Raw genomic sequence first — 16,993 nt, 5'->3', positions numbered from 1 at the left:
TGACAGAGCCTTGATCCCTCCACTGTGTGAAAGAAAACAATGATTTGAACCAGCTGATGTTCAGAGGCCCTTTGAAGGTTCATTCAGACCTGAAGGGAAGTAGATCCCTCTCTGTACTAATTATAGATGCTAAAGAAACAATCTCTCATCTCATAGGCATCTGGTTTGACACTGTGGGAAACAAGATGCTGGAGTTCATCTCATCCAGGAGGGCTCTCCTTATATTTCTATGTTGTATCCTCCTCCTCCTCCTCCTCCTCCTCCTCCTCATTAATTGCCTCCTTGTCTTGTCTGTTCTGCAAGGTCCACATGATTCTTCCTCCCTCCATTTAATACCCACAACAACTATTATCAGTTAACTTACGGTAGGTTGAGATAGTGACACTGAACCAACGTTACACAGTGAGATTCATGACTGAGTGGGGATTTCAACCTAGGTCTTCCTGGCCTTTGTCCAACACTATAACCCCTGTACTACACTGATCTTCTGCAAATATGACTATAAAACCCTACCAATCCATGTCTCTACCTCTGCTATGGAGCTATTTGTGACACTAAAAAGCTTTGTTCAAGGTGCAAACATCTCAGCTGAAATAAATCTCTCTCCCTGGTGATTCTTTCTGTCTCTTCTACTCCCTGTAGGGATTTCACAAGACTTAGTCTCTTACTGTCTCCTTTATCCCTCCAGCACTTCTGGTTTTAACTACAATCTAGAAATTGGAGAAATAATTTATTCCATTTCATTTTGCGTTGGTTCTCAGTTCCCATCCCTGAAAAAAATAACATGCAGAGTTGAAAGGCTTGTGACTTCTAAAGAACTGCAGCATTCAATTATATAGATAGATTCAGACATGGATATCTCAGATACACCATTTCATCTTGCTTGATAGGTTGAGTATGATAGCCCCTCCACCATTCGGCTTCCATTCATAGACCGAGGTAAAGTTCGCTAACCAGAGCACCTACTTCTGGTTTTGTGGAGTTCATAAACTGAATAGTTCGTTAACAGGGCTGTTCGTAAACCGATATAGCACTGTACTGTAGCAGTCTGTGCCTGATAGTCACCTGCCAACTTGCATTTAAGACAAGCGATCCCCTTCCTTCCCCTCCTGACTGTTTTAGTTGACTCAGTTGAGGGACGCTGTCAACAGCAGCTAATGGCCGATTGTGTGCACCAGGAAGAACTGAAGTATCGGAACCAAGAGAGGCCTACCGAGTAATAAAAGAGGTTTCCTCTGCTGAGGAAATTACTCCCTTTCCATGCATGCTGGTGGAATGGATGTTGCTGGCTGAGAGACAAGCAACACATAACCCCATGTCAATAGGAAAAAGAAGGGGACTTAAAGGAGCCGCAAGAAACAAAACAAAACAAAAGCCCACATCAGAAGGAAAAGGTCAACATTTTAGAGTATGACTTGTCCATTATCTTTCCCCCACTCAGCAAAACTGTAGCTCCTGATCCCATTGCGATCGGCCCTCACAATGTCTGAGGAGCAGTCTTCCCCTCACTAAGCCTCTCAACTCATGGCAGTAGTTTCCTCATTCCCAGTGAGACACAATTGTGCTTTCTCCAGGCCTTCCTTCTGTGGATTGTTCAGTTCCCCCAAGAAATACAGGGACAATGTAATTTATCTATTTTGGAGATCTTTAATACTGAGCTTGTGATTTGTTTCCAGCACTGCCATGTTAAGTAGGCCATTCTTGTTCCCAGTGCACCGGTGCCACTCAATCACCAGCAGCTGTCCAACTATAGCGCTGCTGCCAGGCACCCCAACCTGGTGCAAGGCAATTGGTGGTGATACTGAGTAAAGTGCTCACAGGTGCTTTTGTCATAGTTATTCTGGCCCTGGCATAATTCAGAGGACACTGCTGAAGAGTATAGGCATGCTGCGCTGGACTGGTGATCTGCTCAGCATCACCACCACGTTTGCTGGCTACTAAGGTGGAATCCAAGGCACCACAGGGGAAGCCTCATGGTGCTGTCAGGTGCCTCCACTGAGCATGTCCTTCCTGCCCAGGGCCCTTAAAAACCTGGAGCTGGGCCTGGCATTAATAGATGATAATCTGCTTGCTATCATATCCACATCCTCAGAAACTCTGAGCCTTGCAGCTTGCCAGAAGAAGAAGCCTCACCCAAACTGGATGAAAAGTGGCCAATTTAACAGCATTTTTTCCCCTCTTCTTTAAATGGATTCAGAAAATCCCCCATCTTTAATTGTAAGTGAAGAACGTGTACAAAATGCATGTGTATACAAAATGTGTACAATATAAACATGCATTTTTTGTTCTTTGAAAAAAGATCAGCAAAGAACAGGGTAGAAATATCAATAGGCACATGCAGAACTGACACAGAACGGAAATAGGCTGATCCACCCATTCCTAGTGTATATTTCTAGCAATACAAAAACTTGAAAGCTCTCTCTCCTCCCGCTCCCAACAAGGAAATGGTCTCAGGGAATTTCCAAACACTCACAGAAGTGGGGAGCTGATATAAAGCAATGTAGCTAGCCATTTTTATCATTTACTATGACATGAATTAAGTGAGAAGTAAATCTTCAAAGTAGTCTTCCAAGAACTGCCACAGAGGAATCAAGTAATTTATTATTATTATTTAATGGAGCTGCATAATATTATGAGGCTTTTTAGACATCATGGCTTAATGGCAATAATTAGTCTCTAAAATACTGAGCATTTTTCTTGTTTCTCTCATGATGATCAGGATGTGTCTCCACAGGGTGAAGACAAGAACTAAGAAAACTCTTCCTTCAGAAGGCTCAGAACTTGTATTCATGGTTACAGATCCATGGTTACAGATCTTTACCCTTCTTCTGAGGAAAATCCATAGTGATGGTAAGAATGAAGACTCTCTAGGCCAAAGATGGAGAGTCTATGGTCCTCCAGTTTGTGCTGGACCACAACTCCTATCATCCCTGACAATGAGCCATTATGGTTTGATGAGGAGTTTGAGTTCCATAAATTCCCCATCCCTGCTATAGACTTTGCTAGGAACTAAGGGTTATAGTTCCATCTGGATGGTGATTTTTATAGCTCAGCTTCAAATGAGTTGTATATTACAACAGGCAAAATATTATTTGGAATACATTTACATATATCAGCATATATAAAAGAAATATGCCCTTTTATGTGGTTTTTATCTCCTGCTGGATAATCCTAGAAGGAATGCAGAGCTGCAAAATCCTTTCCACAGTTTCACTGAGATGTAGTTCCTTCTAAAGCCTTTATAGTCTCATGGTTGTTCAGTGGTCAGAGGCCAAGAGCATAGATGTAATTATCATAAAATCAACCTGTGTCCAATTGTATGCCAAAGGCCTTCAAAATGCTCTAACCACTGGGCACCAAGTTCAAAGAGGAACGCTAATGCATTTATTGATTTTATAACAGAATACAAAGCAGATACCATACAACGAAATAAAACAACAGAACAATAACAGAAGTTTAAGATATAATAAAAAGGCAGTTAGTCGAACAACACAAAGAAAAGAAATAAACCAACACTATGTTTAGTGCTTGCTTAAAAGTCAGGGAAGAGGAGGTCAGACATGTCTCTCTGGGGTTCCTCTCTCAAACAGGTGGGATTACAAGAAGAGCCTCAGCTTCATAAACAGCTTCATATGGTAGATGATGCCCAAGCATTTTAGGACAGCCTTGTCCGACCTTGTACCCTCCAACCAGCCCCAACCAGCATGGCCAGCAATCAAATATTAAATATCTCAAGGACACCACCAGGCTGGGGGAAACTGGTTTGGGGCTTTAAAGGTCACAGCCTGCACCCTCATGGTTATATAAGGATCCAGGCACATGACTGAATTGCAAGTGCCCTTCCAAACATATGACAAGAAGGTCCAAGGAACATGGATGAAAGATGGAAGGACTGGACATTGCCAAAGGATTTTGTCACTTTGTTCTTCCCACATTCCTGGGAGATACAAACATGGAAGATAATGCTGGTGGTGCCTGCATAAAGCTCTGAGGTGTTTTATTTCCCAATGTACACCTGGAACACAAAACTGAATAAACCAAAGTAGAACACAAAATTGAAGACAGCTTTGGATGTGTGTTTGACGTGTAAATATTCTAGGGTTTTTGTATATGTGGTGCTCTCTTGCATGTATACCAAACACACACCTGAAAATCCCTTTTCTGCTTAATGATAACTTCTGAGAAGCAGCCAATGGCTGTTTTTTGGTGCTGTGAGTACTTTCACACCGCACACACACACACTTCCTTCAGAATTATGAGTTCATGCCTGAAGTTGATAAGTTCCTATAATGGACAAAGGCTAAACTCACAGTTTCATATTTTCTTATGCTGGGAAATTCTATTGTGAGACAGAGGGGGTTTTATCTGATGTTCAAATCCAGGTCAAGTTCATCAGCGTGTTTACTGAACAAAAGAGAAGTTCTACGGTAAATGTTGCGCTAAAAACTTCTGCTTTTCATAAATCCCCATTCTGGGAAATCTTTAACTCCCACTGTTCTTTGCATTTTCAAAGTGATTCAGTCAGAAGTTATTCAGAGTTTGGAAAGCGCCATCTCTCCCAGTTCCCCTTGGAATGGAATTCTTCTTGGCTACAGAGGCAGGCTCAAGCATGCCTTGAAATCCCACCAGGCATTCTCCAGTGTTCTACCTAGTTTCAGGACAACTCAGAGCATAAAAGGACACCTCTGTTTACAGGAGGCTATTCCTCTTTATCAGGCTTTTGATTTTTATCCATGCTTCTAGTCTGTGTTTGAACTGAAGAACACACATAGATTTGCAATGAGTCATAGGTACATTAAGGTACACTAATTCTCCCTCGGTAGAGGTCTTCAAACAGAGGTTCAGTCCTACCATTAGGCAGAGTGAGGTAGCAAGCCACCCCAGGCAGCAGATGCTGAGGGCAGGTGTTTGTACATGGAATGGAGGGAGGCACTACCTTGTCCTTTGCCTTGGGCAGCAAAAAAATTTGGGCCAGCCTTGTGGAGACAGGCAGTCATCTGCTGGGGGTTCTTCTACCCTGGATTTCCTGTACTGAGCAAAGAGTTGGAGCAGATGGTCTACAAGGCCTCCTCCAGCTCTATGGTTCTGTGAAATCCACAGGGCACAATTCCTCATTTCTGTCCTGGTTTCTACTTGCAGAACATTTGTATGCAGTTGCTTTCTTTGCCCAGATTGCTCTGCAAGGACATCCTAGGTGAAGTTCTACATTCACATATGAGAACTGCAGGCAGGCAGGCAGGCGTGATTCATCTTTTAAGCCAGGAAGAATGGAGAGGGACAAGCACAATAACAAAATTCTGCCCATAGTAGCAGACAGTATGCTGGAGTGCCACTGCCCACCTGGCCTTTGATTGGTTGCATTGCTGCTCCTTACTGGGAGATAGAGGAGGGAGAAGGCAGCAAGCAACAGCTATGATGTCAGATTCTGTCCTGATCTGACTTCAGAAGCAGAAATCTAGGGGATTCATACATTTAAGAAAGATGCATCTACTTGCACTTGAAGTCCACAAACCAGGAACTGCAGGAGTATATGGAAGAATGAAAATGAGAAAGAGAAAGCTTCTAGGTTGCCAAGACTAGTTGCCCAAGAAATGCCAGGTGCTGACTCAAGCTCTGACCACAGCCCTTGGGGAAAACCAGAGACCCAGCTTTCCCCAAAGGCCAACCCATTTGCACACGTTGCTACAATTTTCAGTACAATGACCCAAAATATCTTTGTGTGTTCCTAAAGGCCTTAGCATGGCATATATTGCAAAAAGGGGGACCCAAATCCCTCATCTGACATTTTCATTATATAGATCAGAGGAACTGTTGTTCAGAATATTTTGAGCAAAATATTATCCAGAAGAGCATTGTGAAGAAAGCACAAAAGAAGGAGCCAACCTTGGTGGTATTAAAAAACAAGAAATTCTGAGCCATCATAATGACAACGCTACTTTGGCTTCGTTGGAATGGTTCGCATGAATATCCCAGATGGCTGGAGGAATGTGCTCTGATTAAAGGAGCAGTGGGAACATTTCTTAAGAACATTTGGATGTCTTTTACAAAGCAGATGCCATTCCTCAGCAGTGTTTGAATCTTAGTTCTTTTTGCTTGGTATTTATTTGTACTGTACAGAGCTTCACTCATATAATATTGGCACTTCCTAAACAGTGTTCACCGATAGCAGGACTTGCGAAGAACAGCATTTGTAGCCCAGTGAATGGATAGTATCTTGGCAGTGGACCTGACAAACCTGTCTGCGGTGGAGACAGATGAAGGATTGTACAGGATGGTCTGTGTATGCAGCATAAGGTGGGCTGACAGCATCCTTGACGTGTTCTATAGAAATGCATCACTTTTATTTCCCGGTGTGATCTTCGGTCAAATAAGTTTGCCAGGGCTTTGGCAAGCTTTCTGGTTGAACTTAGCAAAAGCTGATTGTTTCCCTGATGTTGATCGCATTATATCAGCGATGGGCACGTACTGGCTAGTTCCACTGACATCACCGATACACCTCTTACCCAATTGCTGGAACAGCTTTAAAACTGTAGGATGAAGGAGATTCACTCTATAAACATAAATGTATGAACTTTTGAAAAGACGCACAATTCACCTGAAGCATAAGAGGAGGAGCGCAATAATAAGGGCTGACTCACTTGCCCATCCAGTATTCAACTTGCTGCTGTTATTGTTTGTACCACTAGTTGCAAAGCCAGCTTGGCACTGTAAGAGAAGAATCTGTTGTGACCACTCACAGTATGCAGCATCTGTCTCCATCCTGAATGAAAGGGTAGAAATTAATAGAAGAAGGTGCTGTGGGTTACACCACAGAGCCTAGGACTTGCCGATCAGAAGGTCAGCGGTTTGAATCCCCGTGACGGGGTGAGCTCCCGTTGCTCGGTCCCTGCTCCTGCCAACCTAGCAGTTCAAGAGCACATCAAAGTGCAAGTAGATAAAAAGGTACCGCTCCGGCGGGAAGGTAAACGGCGTTTCCGTGCACTGCTCTGGTTTGCCAGAAGTGGCTTAGTCATGCTGGCCACATGACCCGGAAGCTGTACGCCGGCTCCCTCGGCCAATAAAGCGAGATGAGTGCCGCAACCCCAGAGTCGGTCACGACTGGACCTAATGGTCAGGGGCCCCTTTACCTTTACCTAAGTTTTAGAAATTGTTTATAACATCCAGAAACTGGACATAGAGAATTTCAGACAATTGTGTTAACTGATGCTGCTTCACCCATTAGCATTGGAAGCCCCACATATAATCTCTTACTACTCTCCATAGCAAACTCAGGTTGCACTCCCACTTATGTGGAAGTAAGCCTCACTGAAATCCATGGGCCTCCTCAGCAGATATATAGGATTGTTCTTTCTGAGCTGGTGCAGCCAACCACCCTGCTTGTAACAGCTGCTTTCCCCCTGCTTGTGGTCTCACTCATTCACCACAATCCAAACTTGCGATTTTGTGTGCCACCCTTAAACCCTTGCCTGTGAAAATTGCAAGCTTCTGCTTGTGGTGAACCATTTCAGACAACCCATTGCCATAAGTAGGGAGCAGCTATTGTAGAAAAAGGAGAGGGCGGTCACAGTTCCTGCCCTTCCTTTATTCATTGTCATTTAAAGGAGCTGTTATGTTCTTCTGTCTTCAGTATAGTGATCTGGGCAACACATGTTTGGGTGCACATGAAACAGGCACCGCAAGGAGTTTCTGGTGCATGCTGTAAAAAGTATGGTATTTTCTCCATGCTTTCTCTCCCCTTTCAGAACCTGTCACCTAGCTGTACTGCTAACTAGGCTTGCCATGTTGTACAAGGCCTTGACCGCTGAAAGTCGCAATCATAAAATATTTCCTCTTCAAAATATACACAGACATAAATACAGTATTCCTCCACAGTGCATAATAGACGTTTATACATGCATAAACACATCTACTTGTCTATTACACACACGTGTTGCTGTTCACAAATCTGCATTTTTATTTTTACTTACAAAGCCACTAACAGACAAGCCATCTCTCCAAATGAGACAAAAATGTTGCTACTGGAGTAAGAAACCTGTGTCTACTGTTGTCCAAGTACAGCATGCAAAGTTCATGATGAACAGTGCAAAAAAGAAGCTTTGTAGCCAGAAGTTGCTGGTGTGAATCCAATTCAGATTGCGATGCATAAAAAACATGGTTTACAAAGTGGTGGGTGAACATTGTGGCCATGCCCTCCTCTCATGTCCCTCCTTCCCTCCTGTCACATGCTGGTTTCAGCACTGGGATTCTAAATTCCGAAACCAGGGAATTGTAACTTAATGTCAGTTAAGAGGTCAGGCTCATTAAACCAGAGTTCCTTGGTTTGAGTGTAATGGGAAACTCTGGCTTAATGTAAACCAGGCTCTTCATGCCAGAGCCAGTGCACAATGGGAAGAAGGGAGAGGCAAGGGAACAGTGTATGGCCATGGCAGTCACCCACAGCTTCGTACATTTGTTGTGTCAACAGTGTGCTAGAAGGGACTGTCACAGCTGTTCTCTGGTAATCTGATACAGGCTGTGCCTGCTTTGAAATCTGACATCATTATGCTTTGTTTGTATATATATCTGTAAATAAAGCAAATATCACAAGAATACCATAGGAAATAATCAGGATTCTCCCATCTAAAGGGAACCAGGTGCCCTAGTAGGGACCTTTCCCTTCTTGAGAGACTGGGAAGCATGTGGCAATATCTTTTTTATCTATCAATTGAATACAGCAATATGTAGTATTCAGGTGACAAAATCAATTGTTTCAGTTTCAAGGGGAAGAGTTTACATTTTCTAGAATACTGGGAGAGGAACTCAAAGTTGTGCACACTACTCATATCTAAATGTTCTGCCATAGGTGATGAGTGCAAAATTATGTACTGAGCAAGCACCATGTGCAGATATCTGCTCCTAAACTTATGTTATGCCGCTTCCTCTCTTTAAACTTAGACATCAGGTAGGTAAAGAAAGGCATTATCATGTGATATGCATATCCAGTGAGAGTATGTCATCAATCAATTAAAATCAAATACGAGCTGTAGTTGTCTTGCCTGAGTTTTTGCACTGCAGTGCACAATTTCTCCAGGAAATATGAGAGATTTATGGAATCAAGAGGCTAGCAGTATACATGAAAAGGCAGCAGGTTCTTTGTAACACATTATAAAGCACTGCCATGTAACTTGGAACCTGAATTTGCTTGTTTTCCTTCTCCCACCTCATTTATTTTTCCTTATGTGTCGTGTCTTTTAAGTTGTATACCCGAGGGTGAGGGCTGTCTTCTTTTCATTGATCTCATGTGAGATGTTCTGAGGGCCTTTTTGGCTGAAGAGTGGAGGCAATTATTTATTATTTATTATTTATTTTGCTATAAATAAGTAAGATCTCCACTTGGCACATACTGTAACTAATTTGCTGGGTTATGGTCAGTCAGCACATTAGTTTAGTGTTATCACCACTTACATTGCCCTAGATGGCTTACATTTTATCATCACAACAACCCAGTAATGTAGGTTAGGTAATGATTGACCCATACTTAATGGCTGAGCAGGAATTTGAATTTAAATCCAAAACTCCCTAGTCCAAGTCTACTCAATATGGCGGCTGTGTAACACTGGCATTCTGCTGGAAAGCTAGAAGGGAAATGGGGTATCAGTTTTGGGGGAGAAGGGAATACCAGCATGGAATTGCAGCCTACCAGTTATTGTATTGTGGAATTCAGTACCATCTGATGCCTGCACTTGACTCAAACATATGTTACTTGATCTTATGCATATTTTTGCTGGCAGGGCGATGGTATTCAGTTTAATATTTTTCACAACTATATATCAGACTGTCAAAATGATGAACTGATTGAATGCAGCTGGTCACAAGGAAGTCATGGAAAGGAGGTGCATGCAAAGCAGTATCGTTTTATTACTGTTCTGAAAACTATTTCAATTGGGGGGAAACTCATATATGGGGGCAGGGAGATCTCTAAGTCTCATATTTGGAAATACTGATAATTAAACAACATTAGCAACATCTCACACCGTTAACAACCATAAACTGCAGCGATACAGAGATTTGGATTCCCAGCAGATACATTTTTGGCAATTGAATTTAGCACTAACAGCTAAATGACAGGTTGATTGCAAAATGGAATTACTAATTTGAAAGAAGAAGGGGGGGAGGCAGCAATTATGAGAGCACTTGAAATTGTTGTTTACTTGCCAGCTGTCACAGTTGGTGACACTACTGATTTACAATCCAGTCCATAGTGCAAATAAATCTAGCATCAAACACAAACAAAATGTAAGAACAACAGTAACCAAAGGATTTTAAAGAAGATGAAAACAAGATAAATGAAATAAGAGTGCTGGAAATTCTGTCCAACCCACCCACCCCACACATATACACTAAGAACATAAGAAGAAACTTGCCAGATCAGATCAAAGGCCCAACTAGTCCAGCTTCCTGTTCTCAAAGGGGGCAACCACATGTCCATGGCAGGTAGGACCTGAGCTCAACTGTACTCTCTGCTCCTGAGGTTTCCAGCAACTAGTATTCAGAAGGATACTGCCTCCAACAGTGGAGGGAGAACATAGCCATTGGGGTTAGTTGCTTTGTCCTCCATGAATCTATATGATCCCCTTTTAAAGCCATCCAAGTTGGTGGCCATCATTGCCACTAGGGTTGCTGTTCCCATTCCAACACCCTACACAGCATAGTAGGGTAATTTCCAGACAGTCACTGTTTTCTGTGGGATTCAATCACATACTAGCAAATTCAGGATGCCAGTTAGAGTTGATTGGGAGATCTTACGCAATGAACCCACTTTTCCCAAAGATTTAAAGTTTTTTGTGGTAAGGAAAGTGGTAAGAAAATGCCCTGGAAACTGTAAGATAACATTTGCTTTGGTGCAACGTTGTCTAACACCCCCATAAATGCATCAGAATGAATGCTTGCTCAACAGTAAGGTAAAGGGTAAAGGGACCCCTGACCATTAGGTCCAGTCACGGACGACTCTGGGGTTGCAGCGCTCATCTAGCTTTATTGGCCGAGGGAGCTGGTGTACAGCTTCCGGGTCATGTGGCCAGCATGACTAAGCCACTTCTGGTGAACCAGAGCAGCGCACAGAAACGCCGTTTACCTTCCTGCCAGAGTGGTACCTATTTATCTACTTGCACTTTGATATGCTTTCGAACTGCTAGGTTGGCAGGAGCAGGGACCGAGCAACGGGAGCTCACCCCATCGTGGGGATTCGAACTGCTGACCTTCTGATCGGCAAGCCCTAGGCTCTGTGGTTTAACCCACAGCACCACCCGCGTCCTGGAAAATGTCAACAGTAAATGTCATCTAATCACCCTGCAATCAGATTGGGATGAATGCTCAATAAACAGGTTGCTAGAAGTGCCCATAGAAATGCTGGTGGTGAAATTTTGCAAGCAATTAAAGTAAGCAGTGGGAAATGTGGCATAGTATATATCAGGTCTTCCTGCACTGTACTGAGGCTTTCGAATTGAACCAGATGATCCACCTTTTTCTAGCCCTGGATTTTTGTAGACATTACTTGGCTGGAGAACTGCCTTGCAAAATTCATAGAAGTGCAAATTTAAAAGGTTTGCATTTTGCAAGCGCAACTTACGTAAGCTCACCTTTGCATATGAACTGAATCAAATGCCCCACCCACCCACCCATAGTCCTGGCAGTAAAGACAGAAATTATAAATAGAAACAATGACATATTCCACCACCACACAGAAATTGCACTGGTATAGGAGTGGTGAAGATTGTGAAGGACCAGGTTCTGATATCTCTACATCTCTTACACATCACCTGGAGGACTATGTCATATAGGCAACATAAATATCATAAATAAATAAGGCTGATTTGGCCAGATACATGAAAAGATGTGGGAAATGATGTTAGCTGCTCTGAGCCCAGCTCTGGACGGGGAGGGTGGGGTACAAATAAAATTTATTATTATTATTTATTATGATTTTTTTTAAAATATGGAACAGGGGAAAGAGGGAAGCAGAGAACACCGACTTAATCAAGGTTTCAAACTTGCTACAGCCATATATCAGTCCATAATCACAGCCTGAAAGGTAAATGTAATGTTTATTCTCCTTTATACTCCCCCACATACTTTGAGAACCATGGAAGAGGACAGCACCCTCCCCCCCCCAAGCCCATATTATCATTAACATTGACATCTTCTTATATTTGCAATAACCCTGCAAAAGATTGTCCTCGTTTTCTCTTAACCCAATGGCAGGAATTCTGCTAGCTCATCACGACACTCATAACGACCACCTGATAGAAGATACAGATACAGATATATAGATTCTAACTGCAAGCAGACATTTTTCACAGCTGGTCAACAGATGGGACTTAAGTGAAGAGCTCAGTGGCAACACAGAGCCTCACAGCCTCTCTCTTAGAGGTGTTGCAGGGCCACATCATTGCCAGCAAGGGCTTTGGGAAACGTGCTCCAGGCAATTCACTGGAGCAGTGCACTCTGCCGCCTTTGGAGAAGCTGCAGCATCTGTTCCTCTTCTTCTTCTTTTGCAAACAGCCCGCCCTGAGAACTGGTTTGTATGTATGCAAAGCACGGTAGTCAATGCAGTTGATAGAGGCAGGCACATCTTTCATTACCATATGGCTCTGGGCTGCTTGAGGAGAGAACTCTTTTCTGTCCAGTTCATTCCCTTTGCATTTCTCCCTTCCCATCCCTTTGTTGATATTGACAATTTTTGGCCACCTGTCACTCTTATCCAAGTGTGGGATTCTTTTCTTTTTTCTTTTTAAAGAAATCTCCATTGCCGTTTTGTTATGATAGAAGAAGCATAAGTTACATAGAGAGTTTTCACGATAAAGGGAACAACAAAAAATCATAAGAAGTCAGGAAAGGGGGGGGGGTTAAACCAGGACATAACAAAAAGATGTATTTATGCCAATCCCATAAAGAACGGATTCACATCTTTTGCTAATGTGAGCCCATGAAGTTTTCAGGAACGGTAAGGCACTAAGAGAGGGTTGTGAGGGTTCCAGTTCCATTTTGACCCATAGAGTTGGAGCTGAGTTATTAATCACATGTGTCAACTGTTTCAATTGGAAATAGTTTTAATACAACCTAAGATTTGGGGCACCAAGACCTCCCTTAGTTATTGGTCGATACAGGATCAAACAGCTCACCCTGCTTCTTTTACCTCCTGAAACAGACTTACTACTCAAGTGTTGATTGAGCCAAATGAGAATGAGGAATAGGCATGGACAGGGTCTGAAAGAAAAAATAGAAATTGAGGAAGAATACACATCTTCACTGCTGCAATTTGGCCTAACCAACTTATTCTTCGCTGTTGTGAAATAGAGAATGTCACTTTAAGAAAACTGTCTACCTTTGTCTTGGCAGGAGAGCATACCAGTTTGCTACATCTGAGTAGACGAACACTACATCATCAGCCATTTGATCATGAGCCAGCCCCCTTTCATTTAGCACAAAAATGGATCCCAAGTTAGACCAACTGGTAAGCAATGTGAGGAAGATAGTAGTTGGATCAATTTTGTGAGGTGTAAAAAATAATTGTATTTGAACAAACCAGAAGTGGATTTAGGGGAGCACAACCGGTTTGCCCACACTGGGCCCTGAGCAGAAAGAACAACAGAAGATGAGATGCTGGGGGGGGGCACACCAACCAAATTTTGATACTGCACAGGGCGCTGCTGAAATTTTAAAGCCCAAAGTCCACCACTTGAGGCAAATTCTTCTTTGCATGTGGACAGGTGTGGCAGTTTTACTTGATTTTGGCAGAGATTTTAGACTTAACTTTTGATACATTGCTTCATAGTGAAAGCGCCTGGAATACACTTCTTCAGCATTGCTGCTTCAGTGACTGGAGGTTCCCCATCCCTGGGGAATTCAAAAATCTTTCAGTGTATCATGATAATAGGAATATATAGCAACATTTAGAGAAACACCACAGTTCCTTCTACCACCAGTCTCTGCTGAAACTGTTTGGTTTTTTTAATAGTACTCTTATGTTGAATGCCCACATAGGTGCTATTGCTTCACACACACACACACACACACACACACACACACACACACACACCCCAGTAGACTGTCCCCTTTCTCTCTGTGGCTTTCTACTAAGTGAGGGGGAAGATTCATCAGTCAGATCCAGTGGCCACCCAGCCTACTCCTACTACATCAAAACATCAGGTTTCAAAGAGGCTGACACTGCAATCCAAATGTAACATCAGTCTGTGCATCTAAAAGGCTTAATTCATGACAGACGTGGTAAAGTTCTCACTTGCTTAGATCTTGTCGGGCCACACAGCCTGTGCCACTGTTCATATTCAAGATAAATTACAAATGGATGTGGATGTTTCATCAGAGATGCGGTACTATGGTCAGATCAAGAAGCCTTAGCAAAGTTTTTAAGTATTTGATTTCACATCAAGGGCAATTAATTGTCATTTATCTCAAGCTGATAGCAATCTGTTGGGAACGGTATGTTAGATTTATTAGTGGGCCAATGACATTGCATTGTCTCTTGGTTAGCTGGAAGATTATTATATGCTAGTATATCATGACAATATAGTACAACCTTCAGCAGATAGCAGCACTGTTCCTCTGTTTGAAAGCGGAATGGAACAGCCTTGTGGATGAGGACAGTTGACTTCAAGAGGGTTTAGCAGCTCTCACTGGGATCCAGATTGCAGCTGAAGTGAAACATTAGACAGATCTCTTTCAGGTCATCTTAGTCAAATGGCTCATTTCATTTGAAGGAAATTGAATACACTGTATACAAAATATTACAAAGGCAAGATAAATGGCAGGTCAGTCTTGCTAAATATTTTGGTAAACACGTTTTTAAGGGCAGTGCAAATAAAAACACAAAAGCTTTCTGAACATCTTGATCACAGCTGTTCTAGAAGTCCTTGTGTATTTTTGGAAGGATGCCACCCAACTCATTATTCATCGCTGAATAGAATCTACACGTATGACTTTCATGTTAGAAAGGGTGTATATTTATTAAAAAATATGCTGAACATTTTTATTACTACATGGGGATGTGGAATTGAATTTTTTTGCTGGAAAATATGCTCTCTCCATAACGACAAAAACATGTTGCGAAGGTATGCCGTTCAATCCTACCCTATATGTGTTGTGACCCTGGAGTCAGATTACTTATCTTCAGGGGATGAGGGCAAGAACTCTGAACCAGAAGAGGAAAGGGCTTGCAGGACCAACCCCAGAAGCACTGTCTGATGAACCTGTGAGACTAGCGCACCCCTTCCCACAGTCTGAGGATGTGGTACTACCACCTTCTGTCTCAAAAAACTCCACGACAGAAGACTCAGTAGGAGGTTACTGGAGAAGGCTAGGGCTCTTGAAGTCAAGCTGCTAGCAATTGGATTTTACCTGACACTACTGCTAGATAAGGGCTCAGTTCTAGCTTGATCCTTGCTGGGGCAACTCCAGAGCTCTGTGTTCTTTGCAGCACATCCTGAGCTTCACCCTCCCTCCAGTCTAAACCCTGACTTTGCCCACATCCAGCCTGAACCCTGTTCTGCCTTGTTCCACCTTGCCTTACACCCCACCGTGGCCTGGCCTTGCTGCACCACTGCATACAACAACATGCAAATACCAACTACTACCAACTACTCCCACTTATTTCAATGATTCTCATTCCTAATTCAGTGGGTTGTAGTACATACAACTGCAGTAGGCCTGTGTGTGTACAGAAGTGCAAATCAAACTTTGGTTCAAAACATGTTATACTCAGTGCTTTTCTTTTAGGAAAAAAAGTGCCGGTACTCACCACGAGGTTGTTACAGTAAGTGGCACACCTTTAACCAGTGCTTTCTTCTAGAAAAAAGGTGCCAGTACTGCATACCCTTGAGTACCCCCAGGAAAAAGCTGTACAAAAGCTGTACAAGGAATATGAAAGAGAACAACCTAGCAAGGACGTTGTGGGAGTGAGCTTCCTGTTGACATGCAACTGGTGTACCATGACTTCGCATAGCACCTTCTATCCCTTAGTTGCGTTATCATTGCCCAAACAAGCAAAATGCATAGTCTTTCTGACACAGGCAGACTTGCAATGGACTATCCTATGCCTGTTTAGTGAAAGCTATAGTTTTCCCAGTAGTGATGTATGGAAGTGAGAGCTGGACCATAAAGAAGGCTGATCGCCGAAGAATTGATGCTTTTGAATTATGGTGCTGGAGGAGACTCTTGACCCATGGACTGCAAGAAGATCAAACCTATCCATTCTTAAGGAAATCAGCCCTGAGTGCTCACTGGAAGGACAGATCCTGAAGCTGAGGCTCCAATACTTTGGCCACCTCATGAGAAGAGAAGACTCCCTGGAAAAGACTCTGATGTTGGGAAAGATGGAGGGCACAAGGAGAAGGGGACGACAGAGGACGAAATGGTTGGACAGTGTTCTCGAAGCTACCAGCATGAGTTTGACCAAACTGCGGGAGGCAGTGGAAGATAGGAGTGCCTGGCGTGCTCTGGTCCATGGGGTCACGAAGAGTTGGACACGACTAAACAACAACAACAACAAATGCCTGTTTAATTGCAAGTAAGTCCTCGTGTGTTGATCAAGAGGATCTGAAATGTTGGACACTCTAAAATCTCAAATTGTGCAATGTTGTCCTAATTGTTTTGCCTTATAATGAGGCTTGCAGGGACCAAGGAGGACAAAGGGGAAAGGTAGGAGTGCTGGACAGGTGTCAACTCATCTCCAACTAGCCTTCTGGAGCAACAACTGAGCTTCTGATGGCTTTGGTTGCCACCATCAGGCCTGCATGTACAATTAGATGCCCAAGTGCTGGGAGAGGCCAATTTCCCCTTGTTGTAAAGACTAGAGTTAAGTGGAATGACAAGAACTAGTTCATCATAATCACTTGTTGGGGAAACCAGAAGAAGAAAAACAACCCTGTGATTATGATGCAGTTTAACTGTACCAATACTAGAGGGCCATTGTGCTGGTTGAAGATCTGTAATCTTTTAT

The sequence above is a fragment of the Podarcis muralis genome, chromosome 3, assembly GCF_964188315.1.
Source record: "Podarcis muralis chromosome 3, rPodMur119.hap1.1, whole genome shotgun sequence".
NCBI classification, from domain to species: domain Eukaryota; kingdom Metazoa; phylum Chordata; class Lepidosauria; order Squamata; family Lacertidae; genus Podarcis; species Podarcis muralis.
Note: the sequence above shows the minus strand (reverse complement) of the source record.